The 27755-nt window shown below is 43.2% G+C and overlaps 1 pseudogene; it reads left to right on the forward strand.

The window, feature by feature from the left end:
• Positions 1 to 838: 838 nt before the first annotated feature.
• On the forward strand, positions 839 to 27755 carry LOC117526121 (annotated as a pseudogene).

The following is a 27755-nucleotide window of genomic DNA, read 5'->3' on the forward strand; positions in this document are numbered from 1 at the left end:
GCTGGCTCCTTTCAATGCGAAGGAGCAGCAACTCTACTCCAAGTGCCCCACGGATGACTGAGCTTCTCGCCTCATCTGTAAGGCAGACACCAGCCACCCTCCAAAGGAAGCCCATTTCGGCTGCTTGTACCCACGATCTAGTTCTGTAAGTCATGAGCCAACCCTCATGACCATAGGTGAGAGTAGGAACAAAGATTGACCGGTAGATCGAGAGCTTCGCCTTTTAACTCAACTCCCTTTTCGTCACAACAGTACAGTAGAGTGAATGCAATACCGCCCCTGCTGCATAGATTCTCCGGCCAATCTCACGCTCTATTGTCGTCTCACTCATGAACAAGAACCCGAGGTACAGTACTTGAACTCCTTCACTTGGTGCAAGACCGCATTCCCTACCTGGAGTAGGCAACCCATCAGTTTCCTGCTGAGAACCATGGCCTATCACTAGATACTTCTGAGATATTTTCCACAGTACAGCAGAGGTGGGTCAAAGTCCGGCTTCAAGTAATTCAAAGTCCTACTACATATTGTTTCTACCTGTGCACCCAAAACAGGTGATTGAGCTCATGTACCTGCCTGAAGAGTTCATGTAAGCTAGTCTTAACCAGATGCCTTTAAAAAATGCAGGTTGCTCTGATCTTTCACTAACAGTAGTACTCTCTCCTGGTTGTTACTGCTGAAAAATACAGTCCACCTACTCACGCACAACACAAATTACTTTTTTGAAGATGATATTAATGATTGACACTGTGGTAATGTATGTAGCTTCACCACTGCTGTCCTTTTCCTCCCTTTAGTCTTGTGTCAGTTAAAGTTGCACCGGCTGTAGAAGCACAGCAAAATGAACTTTGATAACATACTTTCAGAAATTAATGGTTTTTGGGAAATTCCAAATTCAGCTAATCTTGATTCAGGTACTCTCTCGAATCACACTGCCATGCAACTTTCTACTGAATAACTTTATGGCGGCTGTACTGCCGCACCACTGTGACCTCAGCCTTCTGGAAAATGGAAACATCTTTAGGAATTTAACTCAAGAGCAGAAAGTGTCTGTCTGTATTCCAGCAGATCCAGACGGAACTCCGAGCTACTGTACTATGTATTCAAAGCCACAATATCATCATCTGTCAGGCTCAAACAGCTGTGACAGCGCTGAAATAGTTCCGTGTCAGAGTGGATGGGTATATGACAACAGCGCCTTTAAATCTACTTTGGCAACAGAGGTGAGTTTCTCTCAACAAACATTTATTTCTTTAACAGCTTATTTATTATACCAAGATGTTGCTTATCATCAGTATACGAGGTCTGTCAATAAAGTATAGGTCCTTTTTATTTTTTTTTTTAAACTATATGGATTTCATTCATATGTTTTTGCGTCAGACATGCTTGAACCCTCGTGCGCATGCGTGAGTTTTTCCACGCCTGTCGGTGACATCATTCGCCTGTGAGCACTCCTTGTGGGAGGAGTCGTCCAGCCCCTCGTCGGAATTCCTTTGTCTGAGAAGTTGCTGAGAGACTGGCGCTTTGTTTGATCAAAATTTTTTCTAAACCTGTGAGACACATCGAAGTGGACACGGTTCGAAAAATTAAGCTGGTTTTCAGTGAAAATTTTAACGGCTGATGAGAGATTTTGAGGTGACACTGTCGCTTTAAGGACTTCCCACAGTGCGAGACGTCGCGCAGCGCTCTCAGGCGCCGTCGTCAGCCTGTTTCAAGCTGAAAACCTCCACATTTCAGGCTCTGTTGATCCAGGACGTCGTGAGAGAACAGAGAAGTTTCAGAAGAAGTCGGTTTCAGCATTTTATCCGGATATTCCACTGTTAAAGGAGATTTTTTTAATGAAAGACGTGCGGACGGATTGCAGCGTCGGCTCGCAGCCGCCGCGATGCTCCGCCACAGGAAAAACACCTCCGTTGGAAGCCTTAAGGACAAGTTGGAACATGTCCAGCTGTTAAACAATTTCTCATATACTCACTCCACTGAAAGCCATCAAAAGCCGCCTGGATTTTACAAATGGTTATCAACACGGAGGTGTTTTTCCTGTGCCGCCGCACCGTGCCGGCTGCGTCCCGACGCGCGGACCCGTCCGCACGTCTTTCATAAAAAAAAATCTCCTTTAACAGTGGAATATCCGGATAAAATGCTGAAACCGACTTCTTCTGAAACTTCTCTGTTCTCTCACGACGTCCTGGATCAATAGAGCCTGAAATGTGGAGGTTTTCAGCTTGAAACAGGCTGACGATGGCGCCTGAGAGCGCTGCGCGACGTCTCGCACTGTGGGAAGTCCTTAAAGCGACAGTATCACCTCAAAATCTCTCATCAGCCGTTAAAATTTTCACTGAAAACTAGCTTAATTTTTCGAACCGTGTCCACTTCAATGTGTCTCACAGGTTTAGAAAAAATTTTGATCAAACAAAGCGCCAGACAACTTCTCAGACAAAGGAATTCCGACGACGGGCTGGAGGACTCCGCCCACAAGGAGTGCTCACAGGCGGATGACGTCACTGACAGGCATGGAAAAACTCACGCATGCGCACGAGGGTTCAAGCATGTCTGACGTATGAATGAAATCCATATAGTTTTTGAAAAAAATTAAAAGGACCTATACTTTATTGACAGCCCTCGTAATTAATACAACAGTGAAAAAATGACTGTAAAATACTTTTTTCCAGTGGGATCTCGTGTGCAGCAGAAAAAGCATGAATAAAGCAACAGCCACCGTTTTTTTTTTATTGGTGTTATGTTGGGTGCACCTTTATTTGGATATCTCAGTGACAGGTAAGAGATGCTAAAGAAACAGATGAAAAATACATAATACATCCTGAAATTTGTTACTTGTCCACTGCTATAAATTTGAGAAGTTGAGATGCTTCAATTTCAAACTTTAAATTCCCAAATGAACACTGAGAGCATAGAGTTTGTTACAACAATGAAAAGTTAGATGAATACCAGTGGTGGGCACAGCTATCTGAAAAGTTAGCTTAGATAACCGCAAATCCGCTAACTGAAAAGTTAACTTTTGTAACGCTAAACCAATAAACTGCTAAAAAAAAAAAATGTAGTGGAAGTTACAGCTAACCACTAACTTTTAGTATTGACTCTGTACACTGTCAGCTACTGATAAGCCAGTTTTGAGTTTAAGCACTGCAGGGGCTTCTGAGTAAATTCAAAGGCAATCACAAATCCAGAACAAACAAAGAAAAATTAAAAAATTAGACCCCAAACACTGTCATCATATTTATCACAAGACACAGTTTATCTCTATGTTATACACTGTGGCAAGCTTTGTGGAAAAATGAGCAGAAGACATGAAATGCAAAGCACTTTTCACTCATGGTCACAACATAACTCTTCACCAAATGGACTACACTACTTGAACTACAAAAACACAACAAACCTGTAACACTAACAACACTGTTAAACCAACATGACAGTTGCTTCACAACAATTAAAAAAACCCAAACCCCAAACTCCCATAATACATTGCAGCAGCAATTGACAGTGTGTCTGCTTTAAAGACAGTGTGTACATACAAATCTTTAGTTTTTTAAAGTGAAAAGACAGTTGTTGCTGCATTTTTATGTAAAAACAAAACTTGTGTTTTCTGCGGTGGGGAAGCTCGTGATGAGGTGTAGATTTTACCGGTCGCATTGAACGCAACACGGGTGAGCCAATTCTGAATTGTTGTGCTGCTGCAATGCATTATGGGAGTTCGGGGTTTGGGTTTTTTATTTTTGGTATCGTAGTACATGTTGGTTTAGCAGTATTGTTCAGTGTTATAGATTTGTGTTTATCTAGTTCAAGTCGTGTAGTTATTTTGTGACCATGAGTGAAAAAGTGTCTTGCATTTGATCTCTTCTGTCATTCTCTGTGTTGTGTGTGAAAAGTAAATAACACTTCTTTGTGCCTCTCCTGCTTTTTTATGAAGTATTTTTCTTTATCTGTGTCTCACATGCCTGGAATTTACTCACCATCTCAATTAGGTCCTTCAGACTTTTTTTTTTCAGTGACTGGGGAGCATTAGCCTTTGGCCTCACTCAATGTTCCATATAAATGCAGAGCATTTAGCAGTTGTAAAAAAACATGTAAAAAGTACAGTTACTTTTGACGTTAAATACTGGTGCATTATTTGGTGTGGTGCATTATTTGTTTGCAAAATACAGTTTGAAGTTCAGCAGGGCATGTCTAATGGAATTTACCACAGACTGTAAGATTTCAGTAATCCTGTAAGTACATGTGTGGTGGAGACTTGACAAAGTCCCTGATCACCAGACCAGAGTCTAGGTGTTTCAGCTGTGCTCAATTATTAAAAATATCCTCTTAAACATGTCCAGAAAAGTTACAGAATCAAGTCTCAAAGCAAAAGTTTTTATTTTGCCGGCAAAAGGAAGCACCTCACAGAAAACAGTAAACACCAGGACCACTTCGAATACACAAAGGATGACAATCATACACTGTAAAAAAAAATCTTGTCAAATTTACGGTGAAAAACTGGCAGCTGTGGTTGCCATTTTTTCACTGTAAAAAATACAGTGATATTGTATATGGCTTCACGGTAAGGTATATTAACACTTGTAAAAACAACAGTTTGAAAATGTTCCAATAAAGATGAGTTACTGTTAAAATAACAGTGAAATTGTATATAGGCTCATGGTATAGCTGTACATTTCACAGTGTAACCCTGTTGCTTTTTAAGTGAAATACTATCCATTCCACAGCATTTATTGTCCTATTTTATGGTCAATTTCTGTTAAAACAACAGCGCAATTATTTATGCCTTGACGGTATGACTGTTCAATTCACAATATAAACCTTTTAAGGTGAATTTCTATCCATTCCACATAATTTATTACCCTATTTTATGGTTTATTCCTGCTAAAAACAACAGCATAAAAATGTATCTATCGGAAGTTACAGATAATCGATAAATTCCAGTGTTTTTTCTGGTACATTTACAATTATTAAGAAGCTGAAATTGACTTTTAACACGATCGTTTTTGAAAGCATCAAACGCGACAAAAGACCCAAAGAATGAGCCAGTATTTCCATGTTTGACCATACTGCCCCCTGTAGGAAGCTGCACAGACAAATCCTGAGAGCACCCACAAAATCAGCTCTCTACTAATCATAATGCTCCGGTCAGGTGGAGGTCTTGAAAAATAAAGTCATACTAACTTATGGTTTTGTGAAAATACTGATAGAATAACTCCATTAATGTCAATTCTGTCATTTGTACAAAGTTAAAATGTAACATTATATATTTTAATGTTGAATAATGCACTAATTCTGAGGTTTTGTAACAAACACAGACCGCAAAGCATTCTGGGTAAAAGTGCCTGTTGTGGGCTGGGGTGTTTGGCTGGCTTGGTTTTTGTTTTCTGTTTCTCCCACCAGGTGGTATGCAGTCAGGACTGAGTGGCTGAGCATTAGGACCTCACCCTGAACACCTGAGGCTTGTTTTCACATGCAGGTCATCAGGACTCACAGCTGTGGTGTATTTTGTCTTAATCAGAGATTGTTGCATTTAAACCTTGAATGCACAGTGTGTGATTGCCAGAGATTTGACCTTGTGAGCAGACGTGGGAGATCGACGTCAGGAGAACAATCTCACCACCACAGACGCAGAGACCGCTCCAGGTTTGACGCCACAGTCTGTGAAGGAGGATTGGGTGAGGTCTCACGCTCTTCAGCACACTTCCTGAGGTAATTTGGTTTTGGTGACTTTTATGAAGTAATGACAGTGGATTTGGTGTCCCTCACACCTTGTGTTATTGAGCTGTCACGTTATGCTAATTGTCTAATCAGCTTCTGCTGCAGTGGAGATTTGAACTGAGTTGTTCCGTGCCTGCAGGGTGAGAAGCTGATGTATAGATTTAAGCCAGGAAGTGTTTGCTGGGTTAGGGTTGCTGGGTTAGGGTCATAATGCCAACAAAAACGAACCAAATAACCCTGAACAAAAGTTTACATACCCCAGTTCTTAATACCTTGTATTGCCCACTTTAACATCAATGACAGCTTGGAGTCTTTTGTGGTTGTTGTGCACAAGGCTCTTTTTTCGCTGATGTTAAAGCTGCCCATTCTTATTGGCAAAAAGCCTCCAGTTCCTGAAAATTTCTGGACTGTCTTGTATTAAATGCATATTTGAGATCTCCCCAGAGTGGCTCAATGATAATGATGTCTCCTGACCACTCCAGAACCTTCACTTTATTTTGCTGTAGCCAATGACAGGTCGACTTGGTCTTGTATTTTGGATCGTTGTCATGTTGGAAGCTTCCAGGCTGATGGGTGCAAATTTTGCTCTAGTATTTTCTGATAACATGTTGCATTCTTCTTGCCATCAATTTTGACCATTTACTGTGCCTTTGTAGCTCACACATCCCCAAAATATCAGCAAGCCACCTCCGTGGATGGGTGTACCTTTCATCATACAGTTTATCATCTACAGTATTTCTTAAATGTTAAACCTTGTGGCTACATTTTTTTGAATTTTGTCTCTTCACTCCAAACGACTTTGTTTTCTGTGGTGTTTGGCATACTGTAAGCAGGATACTTTATGGCATCTGCATAGTAATGGTTTTTCTGGCGACTCAACCATGCAGCCCATTTTTCTTCAAGTGCCTTCTATTGTGCATCATGAGCCACATCACTTTTTTCCCCCAAAGTCCTATATTTCAGCTCAAGTTATCTGTGGGTTTTCTTTGCATACTGAACAATTTTCCTGACAGCTGAGATTTTTGTTCTTCTACCTGATCGTGGTTTGGTTTCAACAGAATCTCTCGTTTTCCACTTAGAGTTTGAACACTGCTGATTGGCATTCTCATTCCCTTGGATATATTTTTTATATCCTTCTCCCATTTTATACAGTTCAATTACCTTTTCTTTGACAATTATTTTGCTTTCCCTATGACTCAAAACCCAGAAACATCAGTGCAGCAATGGATGAAAGATGCAAGGGTCTGGGTCAGGAGCTTAGAAAGTTACTGATGTTTTATACACACACTGATTACAAACAAACAGATCACAGGTGGGGATGATTACCTTTTGTAGCCATTCAAACCCATTTGTGTCAACATGTGTGCATGTTATCAGGCAAAAATCACCAGGGTATGTAAACTTCTGACCTGGATCATTTGGTTAGTTTCTGTTGTCATTCGGATTTAAAAAGAGTAAACACAGTTGTTTGACAATAAATGGCTTCACACAACCACTGACCATGCGTGAACAAAAGTTTGTGTTATTCATATTCTCTGAAAAATGGTATGTAAACTTTTGAGCACAACTATATAAGAGTCTGTGAAGTAGTTTTGGCATAATCCTTAAAAGCCTATAAAGTGAACTCCTGAGTCAGAATTTGGATCCGAATTGCCTCTATATTTCAACTGAGCCTAATATTTATCTGTGGTAGATCTATCTGTGGTGCAAATTTGGTGAGAATCCATGAAGTAGTTTTAACATAATCCTGAACAGCACCTCCAAAATTTAATGGAGTCTTCCATGACCTATTATGTATTTGTAGTGCATATTTGGTGAGAATCTGTGCAGTACTTTTGACATAGTCCTATTATGATTTTTACCAAGGAAAAGTCTGATTGAACCCAATAATTGGGAGTAGCCACACGAATTGTGTTAAATGCCAACTGTGATTTATTTACAGAAGTGGAAAAAAAGTCCAACAAATCCAGGGAAGATGAAAAACAATTTGGGAGTAAACATGCAACAAAAGCAAAAACCACAAGGGGTAAAGACAAATTTGTACTATTACCTGAAACTTCTTAATCCTGACAACACTAAAGAAGACATTACAGATCAAAATACTCACACCTACTTGAAGTAACAGACAAAGATTACCACAGCCAACATTAAGGATCCAGCAACAAACATGGGACAAACTCAGGCTTAAGTACATGGAGGAATTAATCAACAAATCACTGACCGGTGTGGGATATTACTGACAGCTGGGCAATCACACAGGAAGAAAGTTAACTCAAACAAGAACCGTCAGATACCAAAATAAAAAAGGAAGGCATAGTACTGATGAAAAAGAAATGCAACATGATAAAAATAAACAATAAAACCAGACTACAATGAGTACAGGAACTCAACAGCAAATAAATGATCAAAGACAGGAAATGGTGCAACACTCTGACCTGAGGGCTCACAGACAGCACCAGCAACCGTCACCAGGAGGAGTCAGGTAGCAAACATTTAACATAACATAAACAGAACTGAGTTCCTGCTCAGCATAATAAAGAACACTTACACACTACATAAAAATAAAATAGTTACATAAAACATTAAAGCATTGGTGAAAAATAGGCTTTGACTGGAGAAAATGCAATTACTCAATGGTATTTCTTCATTTTTATTTCAGAGGCTGTAATAAATGTGATACTCATCACTCATCTTCAACTGCTTATCCGAGATGGGGTCTCAGGGGCAAAAGCTCCAGCAGAGGACCCCCAACTTCCCTTTCCCGTGCCACATTGACCACCTCTGACTGGGGGATCCCAAGGCATTCCCAGGCCAGTGCGGGGATATAATCTCTCCACCTAGTCCTGGGTCTTCCCCGGGGTCTCCTCCTAAAAGGATGTGCCTGGAACACCTCCCTAGGGAGGTGCTCAGATGCCCCTTACAAGATGCATGAACCACATTAGCTGGCTCCTTTCAACGCGAAGGTAGCAGCAGCTCTACTCCAAGTACCCCACAGATGACCGAACTTCTCACCCAATCTCAAAGGGAGACACCAGCCACCCTCCTAAGGAAGCCCATTTCAGCCGCTTGTATCCGTGATCTAGTTCTTTCGGTCATGACCCAACCCTCATGACCATAGGTGAGAGTAGGAACGAAGACTGACCAGTAGATTGAGAGCGCCCTTTTCATCACAACAGTATGGAAGACCGAATGCAACACCACCCCTGCTGCACTGATTCTCGGGCCAATCTCACACTCGATTGTCCCCTCACTTGTGAACAAGACCCCGAGGTACTTGAACTCCTTCACTTGGGGCAAGACCGTATTCCCTACCCGGAGTAAGCAATCCATCAGTTTCCTGTTGAGAACCATGGCCTCAGATTTAGAGGTGCTGATTCTCATGCCAGCAGCTTCACACTCAGCTGTGAACTGATCCAGTGAGTGTTGGAGGTCACTGCCCGAAGAAGCCAACAGGATCACATCATCTGCAAAAAGCAGTGATGAGACCCTGAGCCCACCAAACTGGAAACCCTCCTCCCCCCAACCACACCTCAATATCCTGTCCATGAATGTCACAAACAGGATTGGTGACAAGGCATAGCCCTGGTGGAGGCCAACCCCTACCGGAAACGAGTCCGACTTACTGCCGAGCACCCAAACACAGCTCTCGCTGCGTGAGTACAGAGACTGGATGGCCCCGAGAAGGGATCCCCTCACTCCATACACCCACAGCACATCCCACAGAAGAAGAAGAAGAGAAGGCATGCATGCTCTAGTGCATGCCTTCTCTTCTTCTTCTTTTGCTTTCAGCTGCTCCCATTAGGGGTCGCCACAGCAGATCAATTATTTCTATCTCACCCTGTCCTCTGAATCCTCCTCTGTCACACCAACCACCTGCATGTCCTCTCTCAGCACATCCATAAACCTCCTCATTGCCCTCCCTCTTCTCCTCCTGCCTGGTGGCACCATCCTCAGCATCCTTCTCCCTATATACCCTGTGTCCCTCCTCTGCACGTCTAAACCATTTCAATCTCGCGCCTCTAACTTTGTCTCCAAACTATCCCAGCTGAGCTGTCCCTCTGATATGTTCATTCCTAATCCTGTCCATTCTTGTCACTCCAAAGAGAATCTCAACATCTTCAGCCCTGCCACCGCCAGCTCTGCCGCCTGTCTTTTTGTTAGTGCCACTGTCTCTAAGTCATAAAACATAGCTGGTCACAACTACTGTCTTGTAAAGTTTCCCCTTCACTCTTGCTAATATTATTCAGTCATAACTCACTCATGCCATCTATCTCCACCCACTCCACCCTGCCTGCACTCTCTTCTTCACCTCTCTTCTTTACTCCAACTATTTACACTTATCTACTTTCACCACTTCTACTCCTTGTAACCACACTATTCCACTGGGCTCCCTCTCATTCACACACATGTACTCAGTCTTGCTCCTACTGACTTTCATTCCCCTGCTCTCCAGAGCATATCTCCATCTCTCCAGACTTGACTCAACTTGCTCTCTACTCTCACTACAGATCACAGTGTCATCTGCAAACATCATAGTCCATAGACTCCTATCTGATCTCATCCGTCAACCTGTCCATCACCATTGCAAACAAGAAAGGACTCAGAGCTGATCCATGGTGTAATCCCACCTCCACCTTGAATGAGTCTGTCATTCCTACTGCGCATCTCACCACTGTCACACTGTTCTTGTACATGTCCTGCACTACCCTAACATACTTCTCTGCCACTCCAGACTTCCTCATACAATACCACAGCTCTTCTCTTGGCACCCTATCATAAGATTTTTGTCAGTCCAAAAACACACAATGTAACTCTTTCTGGCCTTCTCTCTACTTCTCCAACAGTATTCTCAGAGCAAATATTGCATCTGTAGTGCTCTTTCTCAGTGGTGGGCACAGTTCCAATAATGCGATAACTGATAATTATCGAAGATAATAGGGTCCCATCGGGTTGTTTTTGGGGTCTTGTATTTTGTCTCCTTCCTTGTCCGTCTGTCCTGTCTTTTGAATGGTCAGTGTCCAAGTTTCTGTTGTATTTGCTCTGTCTGTCTGTTCATGTCTCCTGTCTCTGTGAATCTGTGGGTGTGTCATTTGGATGAAGGATGGAGTCGTGTGTGTGTAGGTGTGTGCACGTCTGGTTGTTAGTGTGCTCAGCTGCATGCAAATGTGTTCTGGCACCCCCCCCCCCCCCCCCCCAGTCCACGTTGACTTGCCTGCTGGCCCTCGTCCATGTGGATGTATACATCAGTGTGTGTGAATGCGGTTTTACATGATTTCCTCGGGCGCTCATTCCTCACTTCTTGTCTTAGTCTCCTCTTCTGTCATGCTGTGTATGTGTTTGTATTATCCCTCCTTCCTCTGTGTCGGCATGGTGTGTGTGTGTGTGTGTGTGTGCAACACCTGCCGGTCTTCCACAGTCTCCCGTCATGTTCTGTGTGCATGTGAGATTGTCAGCTCCTGTTTTCTCCCCTTAGTCTCGGTTGGTCTGCAACTGTCTCTCTGTTGTTCCTGGTGCACCTGCGCACTCTGTGTCTGGGTATTTCTCACTGAGCGCACAGTGCTGTCAGCCCTGGTTAGACCCCACCCTTTGTTCACGTTACGTTTTGTCTCTGTTCTTTCACCTTCCTTTCCAACCAAGTTTATGTCCTACACTCCTGTGGTTGTGTGTGTCTTGGTCTTTCCACTGTGTGTTATTAGTATGTTGGGGCACTTCATGTCTGCACTCTTCATTCATGTATGTTCTGTTCTCTGCCGCCATCTAGTGCCTTAATTTAGTCTTCATGTGTATGTATATGTGTATATGCAATATGTATACATATATATATATGTATACATAAAAGTATCGGACCTTTTTATTTTTTTCAAAAACCATATGGATTTGAATCACATGTGATTGCATCAGCCAAGCTTGAACCTTCGTGAGCATGCGTGAGTTTTTTCACGCCTGTCGGTTGCGTCATTCGCCTGTGAGCAGGCTTTGTGTGAGCACTGGTCCACACCTCTCGTCGTTTTTTTTTTATTGCGAATAAATGTCTGAACGATTTGGAGCTTTGCTGCATCAATTTTTTTCCAGAAACTGTGAGAGACCTCCAGGTGGACACTGTTCGGAAAATGAATATGGCTTTCGGGGACGATTTTATGGGGATTACACAGATTAAGGAGTGATCCAGACGGTTTAAAGACTGCCCACAACTGCTGAGACCGTGCCGCGCTCCGAGCACCGATCAACAGGGTCAAACCCCACTGAAACAACCAGATCATTTCCAACGTGAAGGTTTTGTTGATACGGGACGTCGTCTGACTTTCACAAAAAGGCAGAAGGCATGCACATCAGCACTTTTTCGGCACATTCCACTGTTACAGGAGGTTTTTTCATGGAAAGAAAAGTGGAGGGACGCGCCACAGAGCCATTCATTACGCGGCACAAAACCACCTCCGTGTTGGTCTCTCAGGACGGCTTTCAGGTGGATTTCATATGGCTGTCGGTTGCTTTTCAGTCGTGTGATTATTCGAGAAATTGAGCATGAGCTGCACATGCCCCAACATGTCCTGTGAGGCTTAATCACGGCGTTGCTTTGCGCCATGCGCCACCGCGACGCGCGGAACTCCTCCGCACGTTTGTCTCAATGTGCTGAAAAAGTGCTGATGTCCACGTCTTTTCACAATTCCTGTGCTAGTCAGACGACATACCGGATCAAGACAGCGTCCAGTTTAGAAATGAACAGCACATTCCACTGTTACAGGAGTTTTTGTCATGGAAAGAGGAGCGGTCTGTTGTTACTCACCCTGATGGAGACTCAAGTGTTCCGATCCACGTAGAATCCAGAGTGAAGCTGTTGGGTATTTTCTCCTCCAAACATTTTTAAAACCTTTAACAAGACAAACAGAGTCAAGAAACACCAGTGAGACAGAAAGTCAAATTTTACGCGCGGAGTGCAGTCAGGCTGTACACCAAGGCTACACTAAAGTCTGGCCTGCTTTTCCGCTCTTTTTATTAAGAGACGCCCTCATCACATAAACAAAAAACTTGTCCTAAGGGTGGGGGTGATGACGCAAGACAAGTTTCTTCCCGTAACATAAACGCATACGTCAATAAGTGCAGCTGTAAGGAAGAACACTTTCTTTTACACAGGTCAGCACATCTCGTTCGTCTGTTGCAGTTGCTGTTCTGCATCTGCCTGAAGTGTCCTGTCCTTCACACTCCTTCACACTAAGCACCACATCACAACAGTCAAAACGTTCTCTTACTCCCAGTCGTTAGAGGCTGCGAAAACAAAGTTATATTATAATAATAAGTACATCCAGCCCTTCATTCCCAGCTCAGATTGACCCCAGAGTGCTAAAACAAAATTGAATTCTCAGGCTTGGTTAAGACAGGTGCAAAACAGCACAACACCGTTCTCATGAGAAAGAAGACAAAGCTAAAACAAGGTTGAATAACACGTACATTCTCAGGGTGAAGTGCAAAACAGCACAACACCGTTCTCATGAGAAAGAAGACAAATGTACAAATGTTTAACAGTGATAACATATATACAAAATCTTTAACATTCCCCTCCTGTTTATCGCCTGTTAAACATACAGTAGGCATCACTCAGCTTAGCACTTCTTTTTGAGATTTTCACTAAGAGGTTCATCATGGTATGTTTTCTCTATAGGCTTACACCCCAGAGGTGATGTCATCATTGTCACCATCATCGGTGTCTGGGTCATCATACTTCCATTGGTCTGGGTACAGGTCAGGAGAGCCATCGTCCTCCTTGTCGTCATCTGTCCCCAGAAGTGGATATGATGCTGGACCCCCTCCTGGTCCTGGACTTATTGCTGTGGTTATCATTCTATTTACAAGGCCTCGGAGACATGGAATACAACAACATCCACACAATGTTAGAATTGCAGCAAATACTGCTATAGACACTAATAGTGAAGAAATCAAAGACCTCCATTTTCCCATCCCTTCCAGCCACCAATCCCAGCCTTCGGTGTTTACTCCACTGTGCTCTTTCATCTTCCTGTTCAACATCCTCAGCCCGTCAATGGCTTGAGTGAGACTGCCGTCTGCAGCCGTGTTGTTGGGAATGAATGTGCAGCATTGTTCTCCGAACATGGCACAAACACCTCCTTTCTCTGCCAACAACATATCCAGAGCAATACGATTCTGGAAGGCCATAAGGGACGTGGCTTCTAACTGTGAATGGACAGCCTTAAATCCTTCCTCAGTCCAATTTCCTAATTTCTGCACATTGTAGTGGATGTAGTTTATTCTGTCCATGTTTTTATTAATTGAACACCACCAACAGATGGAAGATTCGAATCCAGCTGCTATTTGATCAACCAGTTTATACTCGTCAGGCACTCCTCTGGGGACTCCTATTGCGTCAATATATGTTGGATTTCCTACTCCTTTCCACTCTCTTTTTACTCTATGTCTGGCTATGCCTTTCTGCCAATCTTCAGGAATAAGAGAGGCTGCATATGTCGTAACGTCTTCGGGGGTCATGGGTATGGCTTTAACTGGTAACAATAATGATATTAATGCACAATAACCTGACACATTTCGTGGCAGTCTGTCAAAGATTCTGTTATCACCACACCACCACCATACGTCACTCCTCCCGACAGGTTTGAATGTGGGAGTACTATGGACCACATTCTTACACCAGGCGGTGTGGTTTAAGCTACCCAAAGTCTTACTTGTCCCTGTCAAGTGTACACATGTATGGTTAGCATGCCCAACTTTGCTTGAGAATAAAGGTTTAATCTTAGTCAGTTTGGTCACTGGATAGATCTTGTCCCACTTAGAACAATTGTTGTTTGCCGCAATGTATGTCTGTGTCATAGCAGTCAGTAGACAGTCTTTGGGTAATCCTGCCGGTATTACGTGTAATATAGGTCTGGGTCCCATACATACAACACAGTCCTTCTTTGCTGCTAGTCCTGCTTGTTCTGCCATTAAAAGCCAATTGTTATTTTGTCCACTAATTCCTGTAGTTACTAGGAACCAGTCATCTGCCTTCATGTCTTTTGTGCCTTGTACAGACACCCCCTTTGCTTGTATGGACACCCCCTTTGCTTGTATGGACACCCCCTTTGACGTACTTAATTCGGTCAATATTGGTTGCTGTACTCTATCTGTTTCACAGAGGAAGAAATGGAAATACGGATCTTTTCCTTGTTTGTATACCCAAAGGAGGAACAACCAACAGTCTCCCTCTATATCAGGTGGGAATATGGTTCCTTTTTCTGTGGTATTCACCACTATAGACAGCTTATCATCTGTTTGATACATTTTGAGAATTTGACTCTGGTACTTAGCCCACTCGGTTTGTGCCCATCTTGGTGTCCATCTACTCCATTCATCGGCTACCAACGTTTCCCATCTCCTATCTTGTTGATCGTTGGTCATATACCATGAGAAACTATTTCCGTAATTAGTCCCTCTGTCACCATCCGGCATTCCATGGGTAAGACCACTATATGGTACAGAGATGATCACAGAAGTATTTCTAGGAATGCAGGCTTGTACACCAAATCGGTACGCATTATTCCCATCACAGCTATGTACTGTGGCATTTATTATCGGACTGGGGTCTTCGTTACTTCTTTTTGGTCTCTGCAATCTGCGGATGTGATCCTTATTATCATGTCCCGTTCTCATGGCTTTTAATAATAATCCCAATTCAAAAAAGAAAAGTAGCATAACAAGGACTGTCCATGGGGTCCAGAAACCCTCGTTCTTTTTATTTTTTTCTTTCGCCATTTCTGCACACTACAGCACACCTATGTTCAGAACAGTGGCTTCTTAATGTCTTCTGCTAGCTTTCGTGTCTAACCTGGATCTTAACACCAAGCTCACACACTATTACTAGTCTTGTCCTACTGTTCTTACTGTTTGTCTGTGTCTGCAGAAATGACTTTCTTACAGTGAGTCAAATGAATCCATGTACTTCTTTCCCCAATTTTCAAGGCTGTGGGTGTTGTGAGTAGTACTTGATAGGGCCCTTCCCATTTAGGTGAATGCCAGTGTTTTCTCTTGATGCTTCTTATCAACACCCAGTCTCCAGGTACCACTTTAGGGTCCTCCTGTGGAGAAATGGGATCATCAGTGTTTGGAACTCTCCCTCGTTGTCCTTCTAACATTTTTCTCATGTAATCCGCCAAATTGGCTTCCTCAGGTACATCCCAAATTTGTCCATAATATGGCAATCGATATTTTCTGCCAAACAATGTTTCATACGGTGTCAACCCCATGGTACTAGTTATGTTTATATACATTTTTACCAAATCTACACAATGCGTCCATGGTCTGCCTGTTTCCTCCATTGTCTTTCTAAGTCTGTTTTTTACTGTTCCATTCATCCTTTCCACTAATCCGGCGCTTTGTGGATGATAAGCACAATGATTTTTGAGATTGACCTGTAGCGCTTCTCCTACGTATTGCACTATTGTATTAACAAAATGCGCTCCATTATCTGAATAGACTGTTTCTGGTATTCCAAATCGTGGAATGATGTCTTTGCACAATGCCTTAGCCACTGTAAGTGCATCTGCATGTTTTGTAGGGAACAATTCTACCCATTTTGAGAAGGCATCAATTATGACTAAACAAAATTCCTTCCCTTCATGTTTACTCAGCTGTATATAATCCATATGAATCACTTGAAAGGGATATTGTGGTGTTGGAAATTTGCCTCTTTGGGGTCTCAAATTGCTTTGTGAGTTGTGTTTTGCACATGTCATGCATGCTCTACAATGCTGTTTTGCATATGCATCGAACCCATAAAGACAAAAAATAGATTGCAATTGCGATATCATACCCCCTGATGAGACATGCGTCACGCCATGGCTCATAATAGCTGCCCATTTAAACATATTTTTTTGGCAATATGGGTTTCTTTTGTGGTCATACGTACAAGTCATTTGCATACGTAGCTCCTTTAGCTATCCACATTTGTTTTTCTCTGTCACTTGCCTGCTGTTGCATGTCAGCAAGCAGTGTATGACCTAAATGCAAATCTGGAGTAGTTTCCTGTACAACAAAAATAGAAGAAGCTGCTGCTGCCTCTTTTGCTGCTCTGTCAGCAAAATCATTTCCTTTTGAAATACTGTCAGAGCCATTGGTGTGAGCCGCACATTTGCATATAGCAATTTGTTGAGGCAACTTCACAGCTTGCAGTAGAGCAGTTAGGAGAGTGGCATGAGTCACTGGCTTTCCAGATGATGTCACCATTCCACGCTCCTCCCACAGTTTTGCAAACACATGCACTGTGCTGAAAGCGTACTGGCTGTCTGTATAAATTGATACGGCCGTACCTTGAAACAGATAGCAAGCTGCAGTTAAAGCAACTAATTCAGCTGCTTGTGCTGAAAATGACGATGGCAATGAAGCAGAATCTAATACTTCTGAATTTGTGACGACAGCATATCCAGATTGCGTTTGTCCATAAGCATTTTTAGTGGAAGAACCATCCACATACACGATTGTACTGTTTGGGATGGGTGTGTCCCGGAGGTCTGGGCGTGCTTTCGTACAGACTGTTGCTACATCAAGACAATTGTGCGGCTCACCATCCTCAGGTAAGGGTATCAATGTGGAGGGATTCAATGTTGTACATCGCTCTATCGTAAGTTGCGGCTGTGATAATAGCAAGGACATGCACGAAAGATGTCTTGCTGGGGACAAAAGGCTCATGTTTGTCTGCAACAGAAGTGCAGAGACTGCATGTGGAACTTTCAATGTCAGCTGATGGAATAGAACAACATTACTGCTACTTTGAACAGCCATAGAGGCTGCAACAACAGCTTGTACACATGGTGGTAAAGCACTTGCTACTGCATCCAATTTAGATGAGTAGTAGGCAACTGGCCTCAATTTTGAGCCATACACTTGAACCAAAACACTAGTCATGAACTTATTCTTACAATCAACTGTTTGAATGACTATAATCTGGTAGTTCCAAAACTGTGGATGACACTAATGTTTGTTTTACTTTTACAAAGGCTTCCTCAGCATCTTTGTTTCATTCCAACACGGTTGACATTGAAATATCATCTTTGTACATCAAATCAGAAAGTGGACTAGTCAACTCTGCATAGCAAGGAATCCATGCCCTGCAGTAATTTGTCAATCCAAGAAATGACATCATCTGCTTTTTGGTTTGTGGTTTTGGAGCGTGCAAAATTGCTTCCTTCCTGTCAGACAGGATCGTGCGCCCTGTGGCTGATAACTCATGTCCTAAATATTTTACTTTATCCCTACACAACTGAACTTTGTTTCTACTCACTCTGTGGCCATTGTCAAATAAGAAACATAATAATGCTACTGTGTCAGTTATGCAGTTTTCTCGTGTGTCAGAGGCAATCAAAATGTCATCAACATACACTAATAGTTGGCTATCTGCCGGTGGAACGAAATTGGCTAAACATGCTGACATGACTTGAGAATAAATAGTTGGGCTCTCTGCGTAACCCTGCGGTAATCTGGTGAATGTATATCGTTGTCCTTTAAAGGTAAAAGCAAACCAGAATTGACTATCTGGATGTACTGGCACAGAGAAAAATGCATTACTTATGTCAATTACTGAGAAACTATTAGAATTTGGTCTCAGCGAATTTAACAAGGTGTGTGGATCTGGGACACATGGTGCTCTTTTAATCACAGCAGCATTTACTGCCTGCAGATCTTGAATCATTCTCCACCCCACTGAGGGCGGAGCCTTTTTTACAGGAAATATGGGTGTGTTACATGGTGAATCTGGACATGGCACTATTACTCCTGCTGTTAATAAATCCTCTATTACTGGCCTGATTCCGTCAATTGCATCAGGTTTCAATGGATACTGTCTTACACATGGTCTGTATTCTGTTTTTGGCCTTATAACTACAGCTTTCTTTTTCCTTGCTTTCTCTAATCGTCGCTTCTCTGCTCCCTTCTGTCTGTTCTCTGCTTCCTCCTCCCAAAATGCCACTAAATCTGCCCCTACTTTCTGCATCTTTTTCTCATCACCTTTATGTTTCTGTTCTAACTCCTTCTTTAGCTTCTGTATGCTGATCAGGTTCAGTCGTCTGTCAAAGTCATGTTTATTTATCCAGGTCTCCAATTTCTTTGTTGCTTTTGGATTTTTTGCTTCCATAAATTTCCAGTCGTCAGTTGATAAATTTTCCTTATTTTTAGACGTCTTACCCCCCATTTTTATTATATTTTTTATCCCTTGTTATAATTTGGACTTCAGACGGGGGCACACCTAGGGTGTTCTAAATCTGAAGTTTTCACACTTTCTTTGGACGTGACAATTAATTTGCCGTCGTGTGGTTGATTCCTTTCACCTCCCCGTAGGAAGCGGAATCACTTGCCTGCTGCTTCCATACGCACGGTTGTCACTAACGTTGTCCAAAGTATTACACTTTCACACAGTTATTTACACTTACACAAAACACTATTTACACATAGAAACACTTTTAATAATCGTACGCGTATTCTTATGCCAGGGGAGCTCGCCCTCCCGTGAAATTTAACTAATGTCCTGCATTAGGGGACTCTGCCGTCCCTGCCAAATTTAACTGCTTTTTTACAGTGCACGTATTTCTACCCGGGATTTCCTTTACGTATTAAAACAGAGGAGTCTGTATCCTCCTTCCGGAATTTAACTACGTGCGTCCCTCGCAACCGTAGAGGAGTCCGCCCTCCTTACAGAGTTTAACTGTGTTTCATTAACAGACGATTCTGTATCATCGCTTACGGAGTTGAACTGTTTTATGTGATCACTTTTATCCCCTACCGGTACGCGTATATAAACAGAGGAGTCCGCACCCTCCTTACAGAGTTTAACTGCTTTGCATTAACAGACGATTCTGTATCATCGCTTGCGGAATTTAACTGTTTTATGCGATCTGATCACCACTCACTCAGTACTGTTTACAAAGAAATTTTACTCACTGACTCGACTTCCTGTCTGTCTTCTTCGGTAAAATCTCGTCAACCAGACGATGCCAACGGTGGTCAACAATTGCAGACACGATCAATCGATCGGACCTTGGCCAAGGATTTACGTCTGGACTTGACGACCTCCGCCGGACACCTCCGGTATTGTTGAGATCCCGGACGTAGCCCCCAGTCAATGTTGGGTATTTTCTCCTCCAAACATTTTTAAAACCTTTAACAAGACAAACAGAGTCAAGAAACACCAGTGAGACAGAAAGTCAAATTTTACGCGCGGAGTGCAGTCAGGCTGTACACCAAGGCTACACTAAAGTCTGGCCTGCTTTTCCGCTCTTTTTATTAAGAGACGCCCTCATCACATAAACAAAAAACTTGTCCTAAGGGTGGGGGTGATGACGCAAGACAAGTTTCTTCCCGTAACATAAACGCATACGTCAATAAGTGCAGCTGTAAGGAAGAACACTTTCTTTTACACAGGTCAGCACATCTCGTTCGTCTGTTGCAGTTGCTGTTCTGCATCTGCCTGAAGTGTCCTGTCCTTCACACTCCTTCACACTAAGCACCACATCACAACAGTCAAAACGTTCTCTTACTCCCAGTCGTTAGAGGCTGCGAAAACAAGTTGTGTAATAATAATAAGTACATCCAGCCCTTCATTCCCAGCTCAGATTGACCCCAGAGTGCTAAAACAAAATTGAATTCTCAGGCTTGGTTAAGACACGTGCAAAACAGCACAACACCGTTCTCATGAGAAAGAAGACAAAGCTAAAACAAGGTTGAATAACACGTACATTCTCAGGGTGAAGTGCAAAACAGCACAACACCGTTCTCATGAGAAAGAAGACAAATGTACAAATGTTTAACAGTGATAACATATATACAAAATCTTTAACAGAAGCAATGTAGCTTAGACACACGCTTAAGCCATTCGGTCAGAGAGGAACGGTCAAATTCCATTTTGACTCCTCAAAATTTTGATTGTAGCAGTGCAGTTTTGACGTGTGAGGGTCTCTGCATGGATACTGGTGACAATAATGAACAAAGGATTCATAGTTCTGATGACACCTCATTATCCCAAACAAACTCTTGCCCATCTCTAACAAGGAAAGGTATATCATCTGCTAAAGGACTCAGAGAGGAGCCTTCCCCGATCCTGACGGTTTGGGTTTTGGTGTCGGTTTGGGGATTGAGGGTGATGTCAATAATGAACTGAGTGTTTGTGCTCCTTCTGAAAGCACCTTACCTCTAAACAGGTTAGAAAGAAGTAGACACACACCTGAGTCAATGTCAGTCCCTACTATGGATCCAGGAGGGTCGCACGGTTTGTCGTCAGTTTCCACAGTGGATCCAGGAGGGTTGCACGGTTTGTCGTCAGTCTCCACCTTGGATTAGAATGATCGCACGTTTTGTTGTCAGTCTTCACCGTGGATCGAGTAGGATCGCACGGTTTGTCTTTGACCACGACCATGACTTTTAGCCGGCCTACAAGCCGGTCTCCATTCATGCTGTCAGACTCTTGCCAGCCAAAGTCCAGGCCTCCCTACTCTCCTCAGAGCATCAGCTGGCCTTCTTGCTCTCCTCTCAATGACCGCCGGCCCATCTTCTCTCCGCTGAACTCCAGCCTGCCTCCCTTCTCTTCAGGGAACTTGGGCCGGCCTTCCGGTTTTCAGAGGGACTTTCGGCAGCCGCAGACTCCCACTTTCCATGGTGGTCGGGTTATTGACTCTGTAGTTCCTAACATGTCTTTGTTTCCAGGTCTCTGGGCTGCCACCCCCTGGTTTGGGGGCATTCCTCCCATAGTGTCAACCCCTGCTTTCTGTGGGGGTCGGTTTCTGGGTTCTCTATTTCCTAATGTGTTCCCGTTTTCAGGTTTCCAGTTGGGTGCGCCCAGGCTTGGGGGTGGTCCCTCCTATCCTCCGCCCACCTCCCATCCATTGTGGGTTTTTTTGGGGGTAGGGTTGTTCTTGTGCTCTGTGTTTGGTTTTCCTGTGGTTGTTCCGTGTCCCCTGGTCTTTGTCTTGTAGTCTGTTTTTTTTTTTTTTGGGGGGGGGGGGGGGGGTCGTTGGTTGTTTTTGGGCACTTGGGGGCTTGCTGTTGGGGATGGGGTCCTGTTAGGGTCCCATTGGGTTGTTCTGGGGTCTTGTATTTTGTCTCCTTCCTTGTCCGTCTGTCCTTTCTTCTGAATGGTCATTGTCCAAGTTTCTGTTGCATTTGCTCTGTCTGTTCATGTCTCCTGTCTCTGTGAATCTGTGGGTGTGTCATTTGGATGAAGGAATGGAGTCATGTGTGTGTAGGTGCGTGTGTATGTCTGGTTGTTAGTGTGCTCAGCTGCATGCGCATGTGTTCTGGCACGCCCCCCTCCTAGTCCACGTTGACTTGCCTGCTGGCCCTCATCCATGTGGATGTGTACATGCGGTTTTACATGATTTCCTCGGGCGCTCATTCTTCACTTCTTGTCTTAGTCTCCTCTTCTGTCATGCTGTGTATGTGTTCGTATTATCCGTCCTTCCTCTGTGTCAGCATGGTGTGTGTGTGTGTGCGCGCGCAACTCCTGCCGGTCTTCCAAAGCCTCCCGTCATGTTCTGTGTGCATGTGAGATTGTCAGCTCCCTGTTCTCTCCCCTTAGTCTCGGTTGGTATGCAACTGTCTCTCTGTTGTTCCTGGTGCACGTGCGCGCTCTGTGTCTGCGTATTTCTCACTGAGCGCGCAGTGCTGTCAGCCCTGGTTAGACCCCGCCCTTTGTTCATGTTATGTTTTCTGTCTGTTCTCTCACCTTCCTTTCCAACCAAGTTTATGTCCTACACTTCTGTGGTTGCCTGTGTCTTGATCTTTCCACTGTGTGTTATTAGTATGTTGGGTCACTTCATGTCTGCACTCTTCGTTCATGTATGTTCTGTTCTCTGCTGACATCTAGTGCCTTAATTTAGTCTTCACACCCCTTCTCTGAGTTTCCAGCTAGAATTAATTCACTCATCAATCTCTGTATTTAACCTCACCTGTGTTGCCTGTCACCTGTCCCTTGCTGGTCCATTGTTGCTGTTTTCCCATTGTAGCTGATTCCTGTGTTGTTTGTGTTCGTCCATGCAGCACTCAACTTATCATTCTGTTGTTAAAGTGACTGCTCACCTTTTCTGATGTCCACTGCTCCTTTTTTGTAAGTACTCAGTTCTGGTTTTTGCACTCCCTGGAAGATTGTCTACCTAAGTTTTGCCTAGCTTCCTCACGCCCTGGACCTCCCCACACCCTGTGTGAGTGAACTTTGTATTTTGGATGTTCCTGCTCCTCCACTATTTTTGTATCTTGCCACCACTCCTGCATTAAACCTGGAATTCTTTGAAATTCAACCATTTGTTGTGTCTGCCTTGCATTTGGGAAATCTCAGACTCTGTTCAGATCCTGGCCACAAATCTTAACATAATGATTTCATTATCGGATTATCTTTTCAGATAACTTTGAAAACCATTATCGGACTAATTATCTTCCGATAAATTGTTGTTCAATAATTTTTAGACCGTTAATCTGGTAAACAAAGCTGAACAGCTACAAACATTTATAAAATTTAAAATCAGTTGAGCACCTACCTGTTAAATGTTTTGTAGCTGATGTGTAGTTCTATCCTCTGCAAACAGAGGAGAGCTGCTTCGAGAAGAAACTGCACTAACCTCTGCAGGCAAAAGAGAACTGGTCACAAAAAAAAACATAATTTCTCTTAACCCCATACTGTTACGTGGGCAATGTCATCCAGAGGCATACATTTTTAACTTGTGGTTCAAATTTTAACCAAATTAATTTCGGACAAGTTATTTAAATTAATGTCACGTCTGAAGTTTTATAAAGTGAAATTATCAGATATATGTTTTAGTTTTAAAGTGATGCACTAATTTTTAAGGTTTTAGTGTGGACATGCTGTGTCCAGGTGCATTATGGGTATGATAGGGTAATCTCAGTATGTTCACAACATGAGAAATGCATTTGAGACACTGATCAGGCTCCACGGACAACAGCATTAAACTACAGTGCCTAAAACTCTTGTGAATGTATTCTCTGGGTTTATAGATGTTGTTATTGTGTTTGCACTTGTTACATTCCATGCATCTTAAACGTAGCAGACACAGATTATCTGGAATTTTGTTTTGGCAAGTTTTCAAGGTCTCTACTGCCATATTGGCCAGTAGTGTTCATGGCAGTATTCGCCCTGAAGCTGGGCTAATATTTTCAATCACTGTACTCGGTTCCAGCTCAAAGTGTACCACAGAACCGCATGGTGTAAAAGTTCAAAGCGCACGATTTATGTTCTCACACACATTGTACATTCAAATACCACACGTCGGACTCCTGTTTCCAGAAGCAGGTTTGATTGTCATCTGACCATACGATCGCCGATCTGGAGGTGGTCGTGAGATGTTAAATGCAGCTCGTTACTCCATGTATACTAAACGATGCAGGATGCACGATTAACCTGAAACTCGGGGCGATCCAAAAAATTCTCGCACAAATGAAAAATCAGCTGAAAAAGGGCCAAAACTTGCACTAGCACCAGTAGATCATGGCAGTGTTCTATTTATTTTGACACCAGTTATATTTACACCTTTGTAGTTACTGCAGCTCTAAACATCACCCTTGTTCTTGAAAATAGGAAGCAGCACACTTCGTCTCCACTCCTCAGGCATCATTTCACTTTCCAAGATTTTATTAAACAATCTGGTTAGAAACTCCACTGCCATCTCTCCTAGACATTTCCATGCCTTCACTGGAGTGTCATCTGGACCAACGGCCTTTCCACTCTTCATCCTCTTCATAGCAGCCCTCACTTCTTCCTTACTAATCTCTTGTACTTCCTGACTTACTCTCACCACATCATCCAATCTTTTCTCTTGCTCATTTTCTTCATTCATCACTTCCTCAAAATATTCCCTCCACCTTCTCAACACACACTCCTCACTTGTCAGCACATCACCATGTCCATCTTTTACCACCCTAACCTGCTGTACATCCTTTCCAGCTCTGTCCCTTTGTCTGGCCAAACGGTACAAGTCCTTTTCCAGATTTGTCAGATTTCCACCGCTACAAGTGAGCGCTGTCTCAGCTCTGCAGGCAGCCTAACCAGCTCAGCACTTTAATTCCTCATTTATTCCTTGCTGTAAATAAATCTCTTTTTGTTTACAACCAGTTCTCTTCCTTGCTCCCAGCGTTTGAGTCCATTGCCTGTAATGGTCCAGTCCCATCCGGACCACTAACCACAACGTGTTCAAGACCTTGTGATGAATGTTTGTGTCAACATTTGCACAGTACAGAATATTTCATGACGCCTGTCCACCCAGATGGAGACATGTAGACCTTCAGTTTTATCAGGCATATATCATCAAGTTGGACTGAGGACAAGCGTCATGGAATATTCTGTCCAACAAGATTCATATTTAATGCAGTCAGTCATGAGTCAGTGAGTGGGTCTGCAAAAACTTGATCAAATTCCATCAAGCCTACTGCATATTCAGCTCGGAAATTTAGGATTCTTTTCAGTACAGGTGAGGAACAGTGAATCTCCTATTTTGGGTCAAGTTGGCATCTTTTAACATTTGCAATTAATCCTTCAAGTATTAGTTTAAATTAAAATGTTGGCAGTGGGCCTACTGTTGGCTTGTGATTTATGAAGCCTTGTTTGTACACTCAACAAAAATATAAACGCAACACTTTTGGTTTTGCTCCCATTTTGTATGAGATGAACTCAAAGATCTAAAACTTTTTCCACATAGACAATATCACCATTTCCCTCAAATATTGTTCATAAACCAGTCTAAATCTGTGATAGTGAGCACTTCTCCTTTGCTGAGATAATCCATCCCACCTCACAGGTGTGCCATATCAAGATGCTGATTAGACACCATGATTAGTGCACAGTTGTGCCTTAGACTGCCCACAATAAAAGGCCACTCTGAAAGGTGCAGTTTTATCACACAGCACAATGCCACAGATGTCGCAAGATTTGAGGGAGCGTGCAATTGGCATGCTGACAGCAGGAATGTCAACCAGAGCTGTTGCTCGTGTATTGAGTGTTCATTTCTCTACCATAAGCCGTCTCCAAAGGCGTTTCAGAGAATTTGGCAGTACATCCAACCAGCCTCACAACCGCAGACCACGTGTAACCACACCAGCCCAGGACCTCCACATCCAGCATGTCCACCTCCAAGATCGTCTGAGACCAGCCACTCGGACAGCTGCTGAAACAATCGGTTTTCATAACCAAAGAATTTCTGCACAAACTGTCAGAAACTGTCTCAGGGAAGCTCATCTGCATGCTCGTCGTCCTCATCGGGGTCTCGACCTGACTCCAGTTCGTCGACGTAACCGACTTGAGTGGGCAAATGCTCACATTCGCTGGCGTTTGGCACGTTGGAGAGGTGTTCTCTTCATGGATGAATCCCGGTTCACACTGTTCAGGGCAGATGGCAGACAGCGTGTGTGGCGTCGTGTGGGTGAGCGGTTTTCTGATGTCAATGTTGTGGATCGAGTGGCCCATGGTGGCGGTGGGGTTATGGTATGGGCAGGCGTCTGTTATGGACGAAGAACACAGGTGCATTTTATTGATGACATTTTGAATGCACAGAGATACCGTGACGAGATCCTGAGGCCCTTTGTTGTGCCATACATCCAAGAACATCACCTCATGTTGCAGCAGGATAATGAACGGCCCCATGTTGCAAGGATCTGTACACAATTCTTGGAAGCTGAAAATGTCCCAGTTCTTGCATGGCCGGCATACTCACCGGACATGTCACCCATTGAGCATGTTTCGGATGCTCTGGACCAGCGTATACGACAGCGTGTACCAGTTCCTGCCAATATCCAGCAACTTCGCACAGCCATTGAAGAGGAGTGGACCAACATTCCACAGGCCACAACTGACAACCTGATCAACTCTATGCGAAGGAGATGTGTTGCACTGCATGAGGCAAATGGTGGTCACACCAGATACTGACTGGTATCCCCCCCCCAATAAAACAAAACTGCACCTTTCAGAGTGGCCTTTTATTGTGGACAGACACCTGTGCACTAATCATGGTGTCTAATCAGCATCTTGGTATGGCACACCTGTGAGGTGGGATGGATTATCTCAGCAAAGGAGAAGTGCTCACTATCACAGATTTAGACTGGTTTGTGAACAATATTTGAGGGAAATGGTGATATTGTCTATGTGGAAAAAGTTTTAGATCTTTGAGTTCATCTCATACAAAATGGGAGCAAAACCAAAAGTGTTGCATTTATATTTTTGTTGAGTGTATTTACAGGGTCCTGGTGGCCAGTAAGGCCAGTGTTGCTTTATGCCATGTTTTACTGTTTTAAGTCATTGCTTTCAAAACTGTTCTTTTCAAAACCAGGTTTGGTAGACTGCTGCTCCTGTTGGTTGCTTATCTGTCATCCATGGTGTTTGCAGTCGTGAGTGCGTTCTCCACATCTTACATAATGTTTGTCATTATGAGAGTTTTTACTGGGATGTCACTTGCAGGGATGAAGAAAAAGAAAGTTTGTGTTTTTGAGGAATAAAATATAGGCTTTCTAACTTATTTTTGTAGATGTTGAATGGTTCAGCATTGATCACCGCACCTTTGCTGGTATAATCGTAAGCCTGGATTGGACTTTAGGGTCATGGATTCTGGTTGGAATTGCATACTGGGTAAATGAGTGGAGGATGCTAATACTAGCAGTGACGTCACCCCTGATACTGTCAGTCTTTGCATGGAGGTATTGTACTTTGAACTGGTACATTCATGTGGTTTGAGATGTGCATGAAATACTAAACTTGCCCTAACCTGCCTTGCCTATCCTGTTAGGTGGCTTCCAGAGTCTGCTAGGTGGCTCTTGGCCAATGGAAAGGCAGAAGATGCTCATTTTTATATCAAGAAATGCACTGAGACAAACAACAGATCAGAGCGCTTAGCAGACATCACACCAATGGTATGTTTCAGTGTGGGTTTTACTATGCACACAGTTAACTAAAATAATTTAATCAGGGAACATTTATTCTTAATGGCATAGTCCACTTCAGTTTTCTAAAAACCTGCCAAAATGTACTTTGTTTTGAAACTGTAATCATGACATACCATTACCTC

Source organism: Thalassophryne amazonica, chromosome 15 (assembly GCF_902500255.1).
Source record: "Thalassophryne amazonica chromosome 15, fThaAma1.1, whole genome shotgun sequence".
NCBI classification, from domain to species: domain Eukaryota; kingdom Metazoa; phylum Chordata; class Actinopteri; order Batrachoidiformes; family Batrachoididae; genus Thalassophryne; species Thalassophryne amazonica.